The sequence below is a fragment of the Octodon degus genome, unplaced genomic scaffold (assembly GCF_000260255.1).
Source record: "Octodon degus isolate 3935 unplaced genomic scaffold, OctDeg1.0 scaffold00024, whole genome shotgun sequence".
NCBI classification, from domain to species: Eukaryota; Metazoa; Chordata; class Mammalia; order Rodentia; family Octodontidae; genus Octodon; species Octodon degus.
Window position 1 is genome coordinate 17,029,706 of NW_004524600.1, and position 7,816 is coordinate 17,037,521.

Here is a 7,816-nt window from a genome sequence, read left to right on the forward strand (position 1 = left end):
GATGCAGACATGATATCCTATTTACAAACACTATTAGAACAAATCCCTCTATTCATTAAGAGAATGTAACTATGTATCTATCCTAACCATTTTGAATACCCAGATACAAACATGATATCCTATTTACAAACACTATTAGAACAAAACCCTCTATTCCTTGAATTAAGAGAATGTAGCTATATATCTATCCTAACCATTTTGAATACACAGATACATAAACCAAACCATCAATGTGTTGTGGTGGCATTTGAAAGTGTGGTATTTGGAAGGTAATTAGGCACAAGGGGGGTCTTCTCAGGAACGGGATTAGCATCTTTATTAGAAGGTAGAGAGGCAGCTGGGTGCCTTCCCACCTTGTGAAGACTCAGAAAAATCCCAACACTCTGCCTGCCATGGTAGCATATGCCTCAAGTACCAGCATTCAAGAACGCTGAACAAGGAGGACCATGAACTTGAGCCCACTCTGCTGAATTTAGCAACTTAGTGAGACCCTGTCTCAAAATAAAAATAAAAAAGGTCAGTGAGGTAGCTCAATATGAAGGCCCTGGCTTACACACACACACACACACACACACACACACCCCTGCAACCTAGAGGAGAGGTCTCACCTTAATCCATCAATACTGGCAACCTGGTTATGGCCTTATATCCAGCTTCTGGAACTGAAAGAAACTAATCTCGATTGTTCATAAGGCGTTGTTCATACGGTACTTTTTTCTTTTTTTCTTTTGCAGTGGCCTGAAGTAAGACTGTAGTAATGAAAGAAAATATAGAAGGATGAAACTGAGGAAAACAAGTAAAATAATGCAGATAAGACAGCAAGTGACTAGATATAAAAGTAACTGTGGCTTGGCGCCTTAGAATAGGTGAGGTATGCCAACCCTGGGCAACACAGGTGTTATCAACAATAATGGTTACATGAGGACTAGACGCGTCAAAAAGACAGCTACAAGTATGTCTATGCTTGGCAGTGGGGAGCTGAGAGCGGGGAAAGCGAAATACCCACCTGTGGGCACCCAGCTGACAAGTGCAAGTGACCTAAGGGTCTAAAGCAATTTCCTGGGGTCCTCATAGCTTCACCTAGTAGCTGTGCCTTCACTGCTAGGATGACCATACATTTGAGAATGGAAGCAGAAGCCCTAAATAAACATTGGACAATTCCCGTGAACCAGTGCACTTTAGGGCCAGCGATTTCTGTTCACATCTCCATTTCCAGGTATCAGCTAGGTACTCCATGCTTTAGCAGGGAAGGCTTGGGCCAGTTTCTTAGAGTACAGTGATTAAGCAGAATACCTGGAAACTTCATCTATTTCAAAGACACCTACAGAGAAGTAGGTCGAGCTATATGAATCACCAATGGTAGGATTTTAGGGAGTCGTATACAAATAATAAGAACTATTTCAGAAAACATTCCTGGAGCCCATCAAATCATGCCTCTCATATTACATGTACCCAGCTGGATTTTTAAGCTTTGTTGTTCAGCTTCTCAGATAAACAGATGCACTAAGAGACATTAAGAAGGCAGAAAAGACAAGGTGAGTGCCCCAGACACTCACAACCACTCTAGCTTTCTATTAGAATTTTAGCCTCAGGCTTTGTCAACTTAAGAAAAGTAGAGGGCTGGCCAGATAGCTCAGCAGACTAAAGCACCTGTTTAGGCAGAGCGCAGCGGCTGGGATTTGATTCGCGGCATACTTTCCCAGCCCTGCCTCTGGGCTGTGCTGGGACAGTGATTGGGACTGGGCATGGTGGCGCATGCCTGTAATCCCAGCACTTGGGAGGCTCAACACAGGAGGTTTACTACGTGTCCGATCTGTGTAGTGAGACCCTGTGGAATGAGTAGACTCTGTACTAAAGACGTAAAAAAAGAAAAGAATAGACAATTTGAGAATCAGTCAGAAAAGACAAAAGGCCAGAGCTGAATCATATGTCTAAAGATCCCAGTCCAACATATTTCAGTCTAATAATAGAAGCCTTCAACTCCCACAAGTTCACAAATGTCTGAGACACATGGATGCAGGGGCAGAGGATCAAATGCCTGTGTACTCTTTGTATAAATTCAAGTTAAAATTCATTTCCATCCTGGCTATGTGTGATAGATAAAAGAATATTCTGCTTGTTAGACTTCATTTTTTATAGCACTAAATTCTATTTTTATTGCAAAAATTAAAGTCTGCAAAAAGTAACTAAAATAATGAAAAGCAAGGGGATAAACTGAGTATTGAAAGAGGAAAAGACTCCAAAAAACATCAACACATAAAAACATGAAAAACACTCAGGCCAGGCTCAGAAAGCCCCAGTCCCTGACAGCAAGTGTTGCTAAACATTGGAACGGGTTGCTAGGAGAGGTTAAGGGAATCTCCCTTTCCCAGAAGTCTTTAAAAATAGGATCACATCTGTCTGGATGGACTAAGGGCCCCAGGCCTGAAGAGGCAGTGTTGTAAGGAAGTCTATGACCTGTGATTGTTCCTAATTCTGTTTTGAGTTTTAAAAAATAACAACTTCAGATCACATGGCGAACTGAGATCTATAATATCTCCTAGTTTTCATTGCATTCTAAAACTACTTTTCTTGTTATTTTCAGAGGGAAGGTAGATGACTGAGTTCAGAACGTACTTCAGTATGCAGGAAAAGCTCAACTCTCACTTATGCATTTGTAATATCCCCCATGTGTCATGAAATGAAAAAGCCAGAGTTTCTGTCATTGTAAGAACGTTATTGATAAGGCAGTGTGGAGTGTACTACATCTGACGTTTATTTTGAATGTAAGAATCTTATATTAAATTTTTAATTTTAGCTCAATAGTACCTGTGTGTAGTGGGAATGGAAGCTATACCAAGGCTAGATTTGATAAATCTTATTAAAAATTGAAATCTTCCCTACCGATATCCCTAGAGATATTTTTCTTTGGAGAAAATCTATTCTGTAACTCATTGTGTCTGCACTGTTCCCAGCTTCCACTGCATTTGTCAGGGCATTTGCCTCCATTAAATGTAACACGCATGTATTTGTTGACCTCCTACTTTTTGTGAGATCTCGAGGGAAAATGATTATAGACCCTGTCGACTATATAAGGAACACACAACCTAAGGAGAAGTTCAGCTGTGTTGGGGTCTTATATTAATAAAATTTTACAGATGTATTTTAACAGAAGGAAGCAAAATTAAGAAAGGTTAGTAAGCATTTCCTCCAAAGAGAAAAGTAGTCACGGCAACTTTTCAATTTTAAAATTCTGAATAATGGTAGAAACATCATACAATCTGGAGTTGGCCTTATTTTTATTAATCAATTTTTTGATCCATAGCTCTAAATTCTGTTCTTCCTTCTTTCTCTATAATTTGCTTGCATATTGTTGACCACTGTAACAAGAATTTTGTTAATTATTTACCTTAGAGGGAAAAGAATAATTCAGCCATTCCTCTGGCCTCCTTGGTCAAAATTTGATTTTAACCAATTATGACTGCTTCATAATTTATTCACAGTTATAAAAAGTAAATTTTCAGGATTTCTGTCAAATACAGAAAACTGCAATAACTTTTCTCTCCTATGTGAACTAGCTGTATTATTTCAGAGCACTGCAAAGTTCTTTGTACGTAATTTTGAAGTGATGTTACTCATTAGCCAGCTTGACATTGTAATCAGTGTTGTTCCTGTTGCTTTAATACCCTGTTGTTTGATTTTTAATCTCTGTCCATGTCAGAATAATGTATCAAATTATTTCAAATGAATTCTTGTGATATTTTTCTTCACTAATTGAATTACCAGAGAATAAGATCCTCTTCAGTGTCACCTCTTCTTCATGTGTTCTTAACATTTGTATAATCTGAAAAATATTTTTTAACTTATTTCTTGATATCAAATTTTTTTTTTTTTTTTTTTTTTTTTTTTTTTTTTTTTTGCGGAACTGGGGTTTGAACTCAGGCGCTTGTGCTTGCACTTGCCAGGGAAGTTCTCTTTCCACTGAGCCATCTCCTTGGCTCCTCAAAATAATTTCTAATTTTTTTTCACTCCATTTTCTTTCATGTTCCATCAATTATTATCTGAATTTTCTCTCAGTTCTTTAATAAATTTATTTATAGGTGGTACAGGAGTTATATAGTTTGCATATATCCAAATGAAAAGTCATTGATTTCTTATCTTCTTATTTGCAAAATTCCAAAACATCTATCTAAGTTGCACTTAAAATATTTATGTCCTTTTAAATACACTTCCTATATCTTGTTTGTGTTTCTCTTCCATGTCTTTGAAAATATATTCTGTAGTTAGTCAACTACCTTTTACAATAAGACCTGAAGAGCTTTAAAGGGAGGAGGTGACAAACCAAACATGTTAGCTTTCAGATTTCTGCAAATAAATCTTGAAAATAGTTTTAAAAATTGAAGCTTTCCCATTCAATAAAGTGCTCACATATCATACGTGAGTCAGTTTTGAGTAAGCCTGGGTAGCCATCACCCCAACGCAAAAGAGGACGGCGTCGTGTCTCTGTCCTCACCCTCCCCTCCAACCCAGAGCAGCCATCCTCTGACTTTTTCCCACAATACATTTTGCCTATTCTTGGACTTCGTATGAAAGGAGTTACGCAGTAACTAACCCTTTGTCTTATTTTATGTAATATGATTGTGAAGGTCAACCATGTTGTTATGCGTATTAGTAGTTTGTTCTGTTTTTATCTCTGTGTGTTATTTCATTGCTTAAACATACCACAGCTTGTTTATTCCTTCTCCCATTGATGGGCATTTGGGTTCTTTCCAGTTGGAAAGATTACGGATAAAGCTACTTTGAACATTCTTGTATAAGCCTCTGTGTGGACATGTGTTTTTATTTCTCTTGAATAAATACCTGAAAATAGAATTGCCTTGTCATAGGGTAGATGTGTGTTTAACCTTATTACAAACATGACATTTGTATTTAAAATATTCTCTCTACAAGGAAAACATAAAACTTTAATATGTAATTATTCCAGTGCCTATTAGTAATATAGAATAGTGAGGTTTGTTTTGGAGAGTTGGTGACAACGTGTGATACATCTTCATCATTTTTCAGTCTCCTAATCCTCCTCTTCCTTCCTTCCTCTCATCCTCTCACACATCTCCAACACACCACCTTCTGGTTTCAGGGCATCTTACCTTTGTTTCATTTATTTATCATTATTATTTTTCTCATATAAGAGAAAGTAAGCAATATTTGATTTTCTGCCTGGGATATTTTGCTTAACACAATAGTCTCCAATCTCATTCATTTTTCTGCAAATTGAATTATTTTATACTTCTTTATAGCTGAATAATATTCCACTGTGCTCACATACTGCATTTTCTGCATCCAGTTGTCTGTTGATGATGTCTCAAGTCTCACAGCTCAGCTCTTGTGACTTGAACTGCTGTAAACATACGCATGTGTCTCTACAGTATGTTGGTACAGCTTGTATCTAGATGTCACCCCAAAGCCTGTGCTCTCATCGGCGGGTCTCTTGGGAGTCACTGGACAGACCATAGGTGTGTGACACTGGTTTAGCCCACTCATTGGTTTAGCGTAATTCTGGGTGTGGATAACGGACTGACTTAGTGAAAAGGAAGACATCCTGAGTGTAGGGGGCACCATCTAATAGGCTTGTAGCCCATGTGGAATAAAAGGGAAAGAAGGAAAAGGAAGAGGAAGAGGAGGAGGAGGAGGAGGAGGAGGAGGGGGAGGAGGAGGAGGAGGAGGAGGAGGAGGAGGAGGAGGAGGAGAAAGCCTCATGCCTTTCTGCCTTCCATGGCACAGACAGTTTCTGCTCTGCTATGACCCTGCCTGGGAACAAGCAGACTACGGGCGGAATCCTCTACAAGTTATGAGCGCAAATAGACCTTTCCTCCTTTAACTTGTAAGGGTTGGGTGTTTTGTCCCAGTAATGAGATGTTAACTAAGACATATGTTACCTTTAATGCTTTCAGGAATATACGCAGGAATGCTACAAACAGTATTTTATATTTTAGTTTGTTTTAGCAATCTTTGTAGTGGCTTTATTAGTTTACGTCCCAGCAACAGTGCAGGGCAGGCCCTTTCCTCCTGTGCCCTCTCCAGCATTCAGTCTGGGATTGTGGCACAGCCTGAAAGTGGCTGACGAACTGGGGTTCTGTGAAGATGAACTTTCCCTCACTGTACTGTGTATCTATAGCTTCTTCCCACTGTCTTAGTTAATTTAGTTTAATCATTGTACATCCTTAACCCAGATTCATCTACCCTGGGTCCAGTCACCTCTGAAAGGCCCCACTATGAGCCCATGATGCTCTGAGGGGGACACCTAAATAGAAGCCAGAGCACCAGCCATTGCCCTCTGCTATCACCTTGCAGTGATGTCCGGTTCCTTGAATTTATCACTCAGTCATGAGCCTATGAGTGTTCTCAACAGGTGCTTCCCTTTCACTATGCTCTGCCTTCTCATCTTCCTCCTCCCCCCTCCTCTTTCCCTTCCTTCCTTCTCTCTCCTCCTCTTCTTCTTACTCCTCCTCCTCCTCTTTCCTCTTACTCTCCTCCTCCTTTTTCCTTCTTCGTTTCATTTTTCAGGATCTCACCATGTAGTTTATACTGTTCTTGAACTCACCCATGCTCACAAGGCTAGCCTCAAACTCCTAGCTGCCTTGTCTGCCCAAGTGCTGGGATTATGGGTGTGTACTACCAGGTCTGGAATTCTATTTTTAAGTACATTTCTGAAGTACATGCTTATGTTTGGAGGGGGAGTGGGTACATACCACCCTTAGTCCTTTTTCTGTCCCACTGTCCTCCCATGCCTCCCTGATCCTTTCTTCTCTTGGTCCCTTTCCCATTTGTAAAAGCTCTTATTCTACTTTTTTTCATTCAATTCATTGTTTAAAATCCCCCTTTTCGCCTTTTCTTCACTCCCTCAAACTGTTGTCTTCCATTCCATTTGAAATCAGTCTCTACTTCCTATAATCTATCTTTTATTTTGTTCTTTATATTTTGGGCTTCTCATATTATAAATCCATTCAATATTTCAGTGTCTGATTTATGATATGTAATATCATGATCCCAAGGTGCATCCCAGTTCTCTGCGAATGACTCAAATTTGTCCTTTTATGATGAAGCAGAGCTCCACTGTGTACAGGTGTCACATGGTCATCATCAATCCGTGCATTGGGGACATTTAGAACAAGACTTGGCAGGCATGACGTCCTGTCCACATACACTATTAGAACAAATCTTTCTACTCATTGAATTAAGAGAAAGTGGCTGTATATCTATCCCAACTATTTTGAGTATACAGATACAAAATGGTTGTTCATTTGTATCCCCTTTTTTGCTTAGTTTTGTCAGAGAAGGGTATTACATTGTCATTTAAATATTATAGGTGCATGAATTCAGCAAAATATTCCAATATAGCCCAATAATCCATAATAATAGTGGGTTATCCGTAGGACTGGCAATGTCAAAAATTGTTTGATTTGGGCCTTTTACAGCTCAGCATATTATTATGGCTTTACTTTTTATACTTCATTTTCATACTTGTCTGCTGGATGGTCAAGACCAAGATAAAGCAAGACCTATATAACAAGAAATGTAGCTTTTGTATCTGACAAGGTCAGTCAAATCCCCTCAGGATTTATTCTGAGACCCTGTACCGCAGTTTGTAGATCCTTTGTCAGTGTCAGCCATGTGGATGAGTCAGGGCCATTGCTTGTCCGATTTGCTTTCTGTGAAAGCCTGAGAGAATTATAAAAACAAAAAACAAAATAAAACAAAAGAACTGCCACTGCAACTGGGAGTGGTGGCACACGCCTGTAATCCGAGCACTGGTGAGGCTGAGACAGGAGGATCATGA